General features: G+C 40.0%; 1 long non-coding RNA gene across 1 annotated transcript; it reads left to right on the top strand.

The window, feature by feature from the left end:
- Positions 1-407: 407 nt before the first annotated feature.
- LOC122652495 lies at positions 408-13,909 on the top strand. The gene is made up of 4 exons (XR_006331604.1): positions 408-417; positions 2,463-2,472; positions 7,131-7,134; positions 13,525-13,909. It is a non-coding gene; the product is annotated as an uncharacterized LOC122652495 (long non-coding RNA).
- Positions 13,910-14,014: the final 105 nt, after the last annotated feature.

The raw sequence follows: 14,014 nt of genomic DNA on the forward strand, positions 1-14,014 counted from the left end.
GAAGACATCTATTCCAACATTCTCACCGAATATCAAGGAAATGAAACTTCTGTTCCGATTGGTCGCCTCAAGATGATTCCTCATGTCATATCTTATATTATTCAACATAATCTTATTCCAAGAGGAGGAGACTGGAGCAAGTGCTTAACTCCACAAGCATACCTGACTTATTGTGTCTTCGTCGGCAATCAAATGTGCTTTCCTTACTTCATGATGCGTTACATGGAACATATTGCCAAGCCATCTCGGAAGACCAATCTTCCTTATGGTTGTCTTCTCACTATTATCTTCAATCACTTTGACATTGATCTCTCTCGTGAAGTGGAATCATCCAAAACTTCATAGCCCATCTCTAGAATTTCTTTTCACAATCTCAATATTCTGGATCCTCTTGCAGAATCAGGCGATGAAGAAGATGTTCCACCTAGATGTCAACAATGTCAACAGCGCTTTATACCGGATGCGTATCAAGATTGGATCTCCAACATTGATGAGTATATGGATGAAGTAAACACTCGGTTGGTGGAACTTGAAATGGGATAACAACACCTTCAAGCCGATGTTTCTACTCTCCGCCAAGAGATGAAGATCGGTTTTGATTCCCTTAATTCTACACAAGCGAGTATACTTACAGCAATTCAATCTTTGTCTCTCAATCTTGGACATCTACCTTTTGACACACCGGGAGCTACTCCTCAAGCCGGAGCCTCTCATGGTGTTGCACCTCAAGGAGTTATTCCCTCTATCCCTCCATTTTCGGGGATGTCCTCTCAAGATCCAAATGTCCCTCTGGAGTGATCTTTATTGTTATTTCCTCCCTTGTCTATTTTTGATAATGCCAAAGGGGGAGAGAAATTGGGTTTTGAATTTGAATTTGGATTTATGTTTTGACTATGTTATGCTATATAAACCTTTTCATTTCAATTAATCAATGCAAATCTTTCATTAATGCAAATTGTGTGTTTCTTGATTCTATCTTGATATTTTAATATTTGGTACTAAGTTATTTGTCATCATCAAAAAGGGGGAGATTGTTGGGGTAAAATCCACACATCACCTTATATGGTTTTGATGATAACAAATAAGTTAGTTGAACTAACTTGTGTTATATTGTATAGAGACCTTACAAGAAATAAGCATCAAGTAAGGGGGAGCTTATACAAACTTGTTGAACCAAGACAAAGTATCAAAGAATGGTGTGAAGAAAAAGACTAAGAGAAGGACTAGTTTCAAAGACCATGTTCAAGCATCTCTTTGAGATACAAGAGTTTTAAAGCATGTGTTTAAGTATTTTTTGTATCAAGATGTATTTAAAAGTTTAAGTCCATTTGTAATGCACACACTCACACATGCATACATGTAGAGTGACCCTAGGAGGTGTTTTTACATGGACTTTAACCAAGCAAATGGCCCCATACTTGCCCAAACTTGGACTTAGCCATTTTCAGCAAAATCATCTGATCCGGCATACCAAATCCCAATCCAGCATGCCGAATCCCAATCCAGTATACCAAATTGCAATAAGACTATTGGGATTTAACCGTTGGTCAATGGATAGATTCCATGATCCGATATACCGAATTGGGAAACGGCATACCGGATTAGGACAGAATTATGTCCTAAAATGGCAATGAACCTTAGATGCTTTGAGCACCTTTGCCTATAAATAGGTAAGCTCATTTGGACTAATTACAATCAATTAAGGTTAATCAAAAGCATCACAAAGGCATTCAAACTTCAACATTCAAAGTGTTGAAGCATTCATTCATCAAAGCATTCAAGTTCACTTCCCTCTCTAGCTAATTATATTCACTTAGCATTGAAGCTTCAAAGTGAAAGTTAGCTACACATTCACTAAGGTTGAGGTAATCCTTACTTAGTAAAGTTTTCATTATTATATGTTGTGAGTCCTCTTGCTCGAAATTAAGAGTAGCTAATTGTATTGAGTCCTCTTGCTCGTCAATCAAGAGTAGTTGGTGGTGTGAGTCCTCTTGCTCCTAATCAAGAGTTGTACGAATTCTTTTGCTCATTCTCAGGATTCTTATTAGTGAAATTCTCTTTAAGGTGAGAGGAGTGGACGTAGGCATAATTGATCGAACCACTATAAACGATTGTGTCACTTTTGTAATTTACTTGTATAGTTTTATTAATTGTTTTATTTCCGCACTATTTCCACTAGCTTCACCTATTCACCCCCCCTCTAGGTGAATTTACAGGTTTGGGCTGGGCACCCTTATCACATGGTCATCGCATTGGGTATGCCTAGACATGCGATGTCAAGGTACGAATGCGAGTGCTCACATGTTTGATGTGTGCATTGGCGAAGAATCTACTTTGTCGATACCCTCATGTATTACTGCCAGATGTAGGAAGGGATAGACATGTGTCAATGACACCCTATGCCTGAGGGAACCTTGTCACTGTAAAGTTTGACCGCATTCTTTGGTTCATCAATGACTGAGACTCAAGCGAGTCAAAGTCGGTGTTCTGGGAATGCGTGAACACTTTGTGAGTGAAGGAGTTAACCAACATGGTCACCACTATCCGATTAGGGGAACACCAAGATTGAGACTGTCTGTGTATGGTCGGATCAGAATCTAGATCTAGTGCCGTTTTGGAAATGATTTTTCAAAAATCTATTTTACGTAAAATGATAGATTATATATAATTATTTGAACAAAGTGTTTTATCAAATTTTGCTGGACCTGATCAGATGCACAGACGCTCTTATATGGACATGTACTATGGATTGGGGTTTGGCAGTACTTGTGTACATACCCTAGATTCCATAATGATGGTGTTGATTAGTGGGGCGTTGTATAAGATAATTTGTTATCATATAGGGAGTTATTTAGAATTTACTATTTTAATTGGTTCTTTATTTAATTAATGGATATGGTGCTAATTGTAATTATCCATAAATATTAAATAAAGCAACTAATTAATACTTTCCCTATTAGATTCTGCTTCTTCACCTTTTTTAAGCACTCTGTGGTTAAACAGAACTGCCAAACTGAGAGAGAGTGAGAGAGAGAGGCTGACTCTCACAAGGATTAAATAAATCTCATCAGGGTTTTAATTAAACCCTACATCTATAAAAGGGGACCAAAACGCAGAGGGGGCACACAATGCTCTGTGTTTCAGCCTGGCCCCCTCTCTCCTGCATTTTGGTCTCTCTCTCTCCCTCTTGTGATCTCTCTCCTTCTTCTTCTAGTTTCTCTCATCTGTGTTTGAGAGTTAGGATTTGAAAAACCCTAGATCTGTGCTGAAGAATTTGAGAGCATCTGGGATTAGCTTGAGGAACCTTTGTAGCACCATTGGAGGCTCAGATCTGTTTAGTTGGAGCGCTCACTAGAGGAAGAACCATTGTCTATTGAAGGAGCAACACTTGAGGCTCACCAGGTTAGCAATTCTTGTTTAATTCCTTCAGTTATTAATTATTAATATTTATGGGATGCGAAAGAAACTTGAATCAATTTATTTCCGCTGCACATTCAAGTATGGGATGGATCCCTCTTGCCATGTGATGGACTGACTAGAGATGTTTTTCTCTGTCCCTATTGTGTTATATAATTGCATGGGACACAACAAGGAAGGAGAGTTAGGGATACACCAGGGTTCCCATGGGCAACCATGAGAAACCCTAAAAAATTAAATGGGGCACCCATGATACACCATAGGATAACCCAGGGCGTGCAAAACCCTAATTTTGTAATATATTGGTTTGCCATGGTGAACCATAATGATCCCATGGATCGTAGTTTTGCCAACAGTATGATATTAGAGCCACCTTTCCCACCCATAAATATTAGATATTTAATGGATTAATATGATTATCATGAGTGGGATGCAAGTTGGCACATGGGTGGTTATATTATGGTTGTTGTAGCAACCTTCCCATGTGCACATAGGTAGTTACAAGGTTGTTAGTGTAACAACTTACCCATGTGATGATGGATTTGGTAACTATTTTGTTATTTTCAATTACTGAAACATGTATCCATGTAGGATGTGATTAATTGTTTTTTTTTTTAAATTAATTTTTAATCATGATTGTATGTGGGGGGGGGGGGAGCGCACGCCCTTCCCCCTTACCCTACCTATGTGCACAAGCCTCACTTGGGTTGCTGCCTGCGGGCAGTAAGCTTGCAGGCTACTGTCCGTGGGCTGTAGCCTATGGGCAGCACACCTGCGGCCTGCAACCTTAGGCTGCTGTCCATGGGCCTTGTGCCTATGGGCTGCGCAAGGAGTGCCTGCAGCCTGCGCATGTGGGCTGCATGCACTGCCCTTGAATCCCCTCCAGTTTTTAATACATAAAAAAAGAGTTATTTTTTCAAAAAAGAATTTTTTAATATTTGTTTTGTTTTTTGGAGGAAGATGATGGGTGAAGGGATTCCCCCCCTCCACCCACTTGCAATTAAAATGAGATTTTAATTTTATGGGCTTGGATGCATGTTATCACATGTGATGTGGTGGTTCAATGATTGAAGAAATCCATGTTGTTTTTGGTTTACTTGCTTTAATGCTTATGCATGAAATTATGTTATGATGTGATTATGGGAATGGCATTCTAATAAAATGGATGGATTGTTTATGTATATGATACATGGGGTTATGGGTAGATGTGATGCTTCTCTCTCTTTCTCTCTCTCCCCCTACCTTTTTATAAATTTCCTCCACCCCATGGGCAGCCCAAATGATGGGTTAGTTTCTCCATGCGGGGTTTCTTTATTATTATGGAAAAAAAAGTGTATAGAATTTTTCCTAGGTTTCCATTGTAATTTTAGAGGAGCTAGGACTCCCAGGGCATATTGATGGTGATCCATATGTGGCGCTCAAAGCTTATGGAGATGCAAATCACCTCCTTTGAAGACGTGATCGGGCGGAGGAGATGATCGAGATGTGGCATCCATAACATGATTGATGCACCCAAGTTATTAGTTTTATTTTTATTGGGAGGGTTCGTTAATTGCTTCTGATAAAAATGTCATCATCCCATAATCATTTTTAATTAATGTTGATTAATTATGTTGTTTAAATCTATCAATGATATGTGAGAGTTGATTAATCCCTCTTTGATTATAATATATGTATGATATGGACTAGTCTTAATCGGTAGACATGTCAATGGCCTCCTATTGAAGATAAATGTAAAAAGTGTGTGACATGACCCCGCATAAGCCGACAGGACATTGCCAGGACCTCTGTCACACATTTATCTATATTTACCTCTATCTAGATACGTTAGGGTATGGATAGTGAGAGGGCACTGCGATAGTGGGTCATCTTTCATGATTCCATGATTCTAACTAATGCAATAGGTAAGTACATGACTTGGGTGCATGTCAGCCGACAGGATCTGGATATGACACCCAGGTGACCAAAAATATTGGAAGCCCATGAGGCGGACAGCTTAGTCCACACTACCATGGTGTGTATAATGACTCCCGACAGGGTAAGTTATGCATGCAAGGGTTGTAGGTATCCAATTCATCTTTTGAGTTATGAGGAAAATCCAAATCATGAAAGACCATTGATGTGTGTGTGCTTAATTTGTTAATTTCAATGGTTGTTAATTAGCATGTGATTTTTACTTGTACATGTGTAGATTACTTTACAATGGCTGCCGTTAATTCCAACCTGTTAACACTCATTAGCGAATACAAACTTAATGGTACAAACTATGACAATTGGTACCGGAGCATTAAGTTGCTCCTGACTGCTGAAGGACTGTACACAGTTCTAGATGAACAAGTTCCTCCTCAACCCGACCCAAATGATTTTGAGGCAAATGAAGAGATGCAGGATTTCCTCATAAGGGATTTCAAGGCATCACTTTATATCCTAGGATCGTTGGAAAAATCAATTCTGGACTCGGTCAAGGATATACGCACTGTTGGGGGTAAGATGGATAAGCTTGCTGAATTGTTCAACAGGCAATTGACACACGCCCATTCTAATGTGGTGAGTCAAATCCACAACACCAAGATGTCCCAGGGGACTCCAGTGATGGATCATGTAATGAAAATGATCAAGCTGTTTGAAAAACTCGAATCCATGGGGAATGATTTCAGCCTGCGGTACAAGACCGATGTGATCTTAGCGTCACTCATCCCTGCCTATGCAACCTTTAGGATGTCCTACAAGATGTCTGACAAGGAGATGGAGCTCACCGAGCTTGCTAACACATTGGTAGAGGCGGAAGCGTCCTTAAAAAAGGACAAGGTTGAGGTCAATGCAACTGATGTGAAGCCTTCTTCAAATGGGAAGAAAAAGAAAAAGAGAAGTAAGAGTAAGACCCTGAAAACCAAGGGTGGTAAGTCTGGCAATAAAGGCAAAGGCAAGTGCTTCTATTGCAAAAAGGAGGGTCACTAGAAAAGGAACTGTCGTGCTTACCTGACAACTTTGAAAGATAATAAGCCAGATGAAACAGAGGCTGCTAAAGAAGGTACATGTGATATTTACATTCTTTATGAGTCTAATTTGTCTTTTGAACTGACCAATTCTTGGTTGGTGGATAGTGGTTCCACTGTTCACATTTGCAATGATTTGCAGGGGTTCAAGGAGACAAGGAACCTGAAAAGAAATGAGGTGCGCCTTCGGATGGGCACTGGAGTTGAAATCATGGCGATGGCTGTGGGAACTTTTGTTTTAAATTTTAATTCTGCTAGTTTAGTTTTAAAGGATTGCTATTATGTACCCTCTTTTAAGAGGAAGATTATTTCAGTTTCAAAACTTGTTTTGGACGGATATAGTTTCTCCTTTAATTCTAAGTTAATTATTCGTTTTAATAATTCCTTTGTGGCATTCGGATATATGCAAAGTGGTTTGTATTTTCTAGATTGCCCTATTAGAATGAATATTCAAATATTGATTTGAAATGGACAGCAGCTCCAGTGAACTCAACATACCTGTGGCATCTAAGATTATGTCACATTAACTTGGACCGAATCAGTAGATTGGTGAGAGATGGGCCCTTAGAGAGTCTGAGGGTGGAAAACCATTCCCCACCTATGAGTCATGCCTTCAAGGCAAAATGACCAAGAAACCTTTTAGTAATAAAGGTGTTAGAGCCACAGATCTGTTGGAGTTGATACACACTGACGTGTGTGGACCCATAAACATACAAGCGAGGTATGGGTATGAGTACTTTATCACATTCATCGATGATTACTCTGGATATGGTTACATATACTTGATGCGTAGGAAGTCAGAATCCTTTGATATATTTAAAGAATTCCAAGCCAAGATCGAAAGACAGCTCGATAAATGCGTCAAGTCTTTACGATCAGATCGTGGAGGGGAGTATCTATCGGATGAATTTAAAGAATATCTCATATCACAAGGGATAGTTAGTCAACTGACTAATCCAGGCACACCACAACCAAATGGTGTATCCGAACAACGCAATCGGACCCGATTGGATATGGTCCGGACGATGCTCACTTATAGTGAGCTGCCTCTCTCTTTTTGGGGGTACGCTTTAGAGACGGTGATTTATATCTTGAATAGGGTTCCATCTAAGTCTGTAGCCAAGACACCCTTTGAGTTGTGGAAAGGGCGAAAGCCCAGTATTCAACACCTTAGGGTATGGGATTGCATAACACATGAGCGAAAGCAATAGATAGATAAGTTGAAATCCAGGACTTCAAGATGCTATTTCTTAGGCTACCCCAAAGGCACGATAAGCTATTATTTCTATGACCCCGTTGACCAAAAGGTCATTATAAGTAAACATGTCACATTTCTGGAGGAAGAAATGATGACCCAGAGGTCCAAACCAGTAGTCATTAAGGAGCTATCAGATAGCTCAGAAACGTCACTTTCAGAAGTGAGACCCATTGAGATACCCTCTGAAATACCAACACCTGAAGAACCTCGACGCAGTGGGAGGACTATTAGAGCACCCACCAGGCTTACTCTTCTAACCGAAGAAGAAATAGTGGAAGAGTTCCACATGGTATCGGTTGAATTGGATGATGATCCGATGACATACTCTGAGGCTCTAAAGGATGTTGATGCCACTAGGTGGCTGGAGGCAATGCGCTTTGAAATCAATTCGATGCATTCCAACAAGGTCTGGACTCTAGTAGATCTACCACTTGGCTTCAAGCCAATTGGATGCAAATGGATATTCAAGAGGAAGAAGGGCGCAGATGGAAAGGTCGAAAGATTCAAAGCGAGACTGGTGGCAAAGGGCTATACCCAGAAAGAGGGTATTGACTATGAGGAAACCTTTTCACCAGTGGCGATGATGAAATCCATCAGGATTTTATTGGCTATCGCTGCACACTTTGATTATGAGATATGGCAGATGGATGTGCAGACTGCATTTCTGAATGGGTTCCTTCAAGAGGAAATCTACATGGAACAGCCAGAGGGGTTCTCTTCCTTGGAGGGAGAAAGAAAGGTGTGCAAATTACAGAGGTCCATTTATGGGCTGAAGCATGCTTCCAGGAGCTGGAACATTAGGTTTGATCAATCAATTAAATCGTTTGGTTTTGATCAAAACATGGATGAACCATGCGTTTACAAGAAGATCAGTGGGAGGGCAGTATGTTTTCTTGTTTTATACATAGATGATATATTGTTGATTGGTAACGATGTAATTTTTCTTTCATCAATAAAACAGTGGTTGTCCACAACGTTTTCGATAAAAGATCTTGGTAAAGCTAGCTATATCCTTGGGATTAAACTTGTGATAGATCGCCAGAGAAGGATGCTAGGCTTGTTACAGGCTACCTATATAGACAAAGTCCTGGCCAGATTTAGCATGGAGAACTCCAAGAGGGAAGTGTTCCCTTCCGACATGGAGTTAGTCTTTTCAGATCTCAATGTCCTCAATCTCAGACGAACATTAAAGAGATGAAGAGGATTCCCTATGCTTCAGCAGTAGGGAGCCTTATGTACACTATGTTATGTACGAGACCGAACATTTGCTATGCAGTAGGTATGGTAAGTTGTTACCAATCTAACCCTGGACGCCAGCATTGGAGTGCTGTCAAGAATATCCTTAAGTACCTGAGAAGGACTAAGGAATATTTCTTGGTTTTTGGATCTAATCAGTTGTCAGTATTAGGATACACAGATTTGAATTTCTAAACTGATAAGGATGACTGAAAATCCACGATGGTATATCTAATGGGTGGAGTACAAAATAGAAGTCTACAGCCGATTCCACTACCGAAGCAGAATACCTTGCAGCTTGTGATGCAGCAAAGGAAGGTGTTTGGCTGAGGAAATTCCTATCAGATTTGGAGGTAGTCCCTGATCTTGTCAAGGGCCCCATTCCCCTATTATGTGACAACAGAGGGGCCATTGCACAAGCTAAGGAGCTTAGGGCTCATCAGAGGAACAAGCACATACAACGAAAGTATCACCTCATTAGAGAGATTATCCAGCAGGGCGACGTGAGTATCTCCAAAGTAGACACAACTGAGAATGTGTCTGATGCCATGACAAAGGGTTTGTCGCCAGGAGTGTTTGTAAAACACATGGAGGGCATGGGTTTAAATTGTATGGGGAATTGACTTTGATGTACAAGTGGGAGATTGTTGGACAAGTGTGTGTCCATCAAACCCGGTTCGGTCCGGTTCAACCCGGTTCACCTTTATATTGAACTTTTATACATTTTAGTTTAGTATTATCACATGCGAAATAAACTTTTTGAGCACTATGTGTCCGTAAGTTTTACTGCAAATGGTAGTCATGACTCGGGTTTGGGCTGGGCACCCTTATCACATGGTTGTCACATTAGGTATGCCTAGACATACGATGTCAGGGTACGAATGCGAGTGCTCACATGTTTGATGTGTGCATTGACGAAGAATCTACTTTGTCAATACCCTCATGTATTACTGCCAGATGTAGGAAGGGATAGACATGTGTCACCGACACCCTATGCCTGAGGGAACCCTGTCACTGCAAAGTGTGACCGCATTCTTTGGTTCATCAATGATAGAGACTCAAGCGAGTCAAAGCCGGTGTTCTGGGAATGCGTGAACACTTTGTGAGTGAAAGAGTTATCCAGCATGGTCACCACTGCCCGATTAGGGGAACACCAAGATTGAGATTGTCTGTGTATGGTCGGATAAGAATCTAGATCCAGTGCCATTTTGGGAATGGTTTTGCTAAATTCTATTTTACATAAAATGATAGATTATATATAATTATTTGAACAAAGTATTTTATCGAATTTTACGGGACCCGATCAGATGCACAGACGCTCTTATATGGACATGTACTATGGATTGGGGTTTGGCAATACTTATGTACATACCCTAGATTCCATAATGATGGTGTTGATTAGTGGGGGGTTGTATATGATAATTTGTTATCATATAGGGAGTTATTTGGAATTTAATTGGTTCTTTATTTAATTAATGGATATGGTGCTGATTATAATTATCCATAAATATTAAATAAAACAACTAATTAATACTTTCCCTATTAGATTCTGTTTCTTCACCTTTTTGAAGCACTCTGAGTTTAAACAGAACTGCCAAACTGAGAGAGAGAGAGAGAGTCAGACTCTCACAAGGATTAAACAAGTCTCATCAGGGTTTTAATTCAACCCTACATCTATAAAAGGGGACCAAAACGCAGAGGGGGCACACAGTGCTCTGTGTTTCAACCTGGCCCCCTCTCTCCTGCGTTTTGGTCTCTTACTCTCTCCCTCTTGTGATCTCTCTCCTTCTTCTTCTAGTTTCTCTCATCTGTGTTTGAGAGTTAGGGTTTGAGAAACCTTAGATCTGTGTTGAAGATTTTGAGAGCATCTGGGATTGGCTTGAAGAACCTTGGTAGCACCAATGGCGGTTCAGATTTGTTTACTTGGAGCGCTTACTAGAGGAAGAACCATTGTCTATTGGAGGAGCAACACTTGAGGCTCACCAGGTTAGCAATTCTTGTTTAATTCCTTTAGTTATTAATTATTAATATTTATGGGATGTAAAAGAAACTCGAATCCATTTATTTCTGCTGCGCATTCGAGTATGGGATGGATCCCTCTTGCCATGTGATGGACTAGATATGTTTTTCTCTGTCCCTATTGTGTTATATAATTGCATGGGACATAATAGGGAAGGAGAAACCCTAACAAGGATGCACCAGGGTTCCCATGGGCAACTATGGGAAACCCTAAAAAATTAAATGGGACACCCATGGGACACCATGGATAACCCAGGACGTGCAAAATCCTAATTTTGTAGTATATTGGTTTGCCATGGTGAACCATAATGATCCCATGGACTGTAGTTCTGCCAACACCAGTGGCAGTGGTGGCTTGGGGTTTTCATAGGGACACTAATAGGGGTGTATAGTAATTGCACCATGAACCAATCCCTGATTTGCCCGAGGCAGAGCGATACAGGATGGGATGGCCCTTGTAAATAAAGAAAAGCTCTAAAGCAATAAAAGCCTAGACATCGATCTTTGAGATCCTACAACTTCGTTCGTTTCCAACCTAGGTTTCAATGATTTAAGAGAAATACAACTAAAGTGAAGGAAGAAGAGGTAGTTGTGACACTGAATATTGCGGCATCGGATATCCATGAATTGAAACTGCCAGTGGTGGAAGAGAGTGGCGATGGAGTGGAGTCTTAATTCTGAAACAAGCCAACGAAGAGAAGGGATTGGGAGAACATTTTGACATTACTAAAATAACCTCATTTATAAAGGGATAAATGATGTGGCAAGGGATTAACAAGAGGGTTACAGACAGATTAACCCTTAAATAAATGGGTTTTTAACAAATGCCCATTTGTCCAAATGCACCCTTACAACTTTTTTAATTACAAACTCCCCTTACTTTCAACACAATGTAGCACTTTGGTCCAATCCTTTAGTTTGGGAAGTTAGACGTTAGTTTAAGGGAATCTAATGACCAAAATGCCCTTGTGACAAAAATCCATCAAATTTAAAGAGTAAAGTGACCAAATAGCCCTCATCTTCCCCAAATCGTTTAGGGTTTGAAATTGAAAATCAAACCCTAAATCATTTAGGGAAGATGATTCCTAAAATCAATGAATCTATACTAGCTCTTGCATTCAAATCAATTTGGGGAATGGATTGATAGAGAAGATTACAGTTGAAGGGCTTCAATCGTTGGAGCAAAAGCTTGCCAATCCGTCCCGCACCTATGGTTCGTACTGTCTTCCCCTCAAGATCATATGCTCTATGAGAAATAGCAGCAACTTTCCAATCCCCATTAATCACTTCTTGTTGACCAGGTAAGAAATTCCGTACAAGGATGAGGATTCTCATGAGCTCATCTTCTGCGACTAAAACAACAAAAGAAGGTAAAGAGAAAAACCAAGAAATCAAAAAAAAAAAAAAAAACCCACAAACAGGAAAGCTCAAATTTAACCAACCCTAAGTTAAAGTTCTAATTTAAACCTTAATTCAAAAATTTAAGCGCCAAGAAGAGAAATTGCAGACTGATTTCTTACACTAGAAATAAGCAAACACGGGAATGAGCCAAAATCAGGAAAAACTAAAAAATAATAGAGAAAACTATATAAATCAAATTCACTGCCCAAAAAAATATCAATTCTAGGAAAGAAACCTAAAACCAGAAAATACCCACTCACTAGAATTGACCCCCTAGGTTCGCAGGTCTGGCCATGGAAGTCACCACATTCAATCAGAGCTTTGATGATGCTACTAACTTCCCCGTTTGGGAGAAATTGGGTGCTGTTGTGAGGCTTAGCTATGGAATTGGTGAGTTCGTTGGGTACTTTGGTTTCTAGTAGATCTTTTATAATTGAAGTGTTGAGATCTTTGAATGTAAATTGGAGATGAATTTAGGGTTCATCTTCCCCAAATTGATTTGAATGTAAGAGCCAGGAGTGATTATTGATTTTAGGGTTCATCTTCCCCAAATGGTTTAGGGTTTGATTTTCAATTTCAAACCCTAAACGATTTGGGGAAGATGAGGGCAATTTGGTCACTTTACTCTTTAATTTTGGTGGGTTTTTGTCATTAGATTCCCTGAAACTAACGTCTAACCTTCCAAACTAACGGACTGGATCAAAGTGTTACACTGTTTTGAAAATAAGGGAAGTTTGCAATTAGAAAAATTGTATGGGTATATTTGGATAAATGGGTATTTTTAGGAGGGAATTTGTAAAAATCCCTAAATAAATTACTACTAGTTCTTGTCTCGGTGCAGGGCGACGCTGCCTTCAGGCTTTTTTTTTTGGGTTTTTTACAATTATCACCCCAAAATCTTTTGTATTTATGATTACCCCCCCAAACTTTGAAACAACTGTTACCCTCCCTTATTGCATACTAATAACCAACTGACCCCCACCGTTACAAACCCGTAACGAAAGGGGTTAGTCGTGACAGTGTGCCGTTGTCACGAATTTTTTAGGACCAAAATGCCCTTTTGGGGTGGTAATTGTAAAATACCTCCCACCCGATCACCGTCCGTTCTCCTCCTCCTCCTTCTTCTCCTTCTTCTTCTTCCATGACGTCGGTTGCAGAGAAAACGGTGTAGACTAGGGGAAGATTGTACAGTGATAGGGATTGACCCAAACATCCACAAGCCCTTGACTGAAACAGAAGCACAAGATGAGAAGAAATGCAGAGAAATGAAGACTACTTGCAAACATCTCAGCCCAAGAAACAGAGAACCTTATCAAGTTTACAACTTGGGACTACAGTTTCCATTAACGATTCAAACTACTATGTTCAGGCTGTGACCAAGCAAGTCTTTGATCCTTTCCCTTTGTTTGAATTCCAAGAGAGCACAATCAATCCAACAGGATCTAATCCCAACTTTCTGTATCAAAGCCACCAAGATTCCAAAACTTTGAATCAGAATCAAACCCATTTGGAAACGAGCTCAGAATTTGGGTTTTCTTTGATTCGCCATCCAGCTTCTTGTGATAATGTCACAGAGACAGATATTTCAAAGAATTCTATCACTACATCAAGAGTGAGTAATGGATTCTTCTTCAATGAAGAAAGAGAGAGTTCTAGCAACAGTTGTAACTGTGGAGAACAGAATTCA

Source organism: Telopea speciosissima, chromosome 2 (assembly GCF_018873765.1).
Source record: "Telopea speciosissima isolate NSW1024214 ecotype Mountain lineage chromosome 2, Tspe_v1, whole genome shotgun sequence".
NCBI lineage: Eukaryota > Viridiplantae > Streptophyta > Magnoliopsida > Proteales > Proteaceae > Telopea > Telopea speciosissima.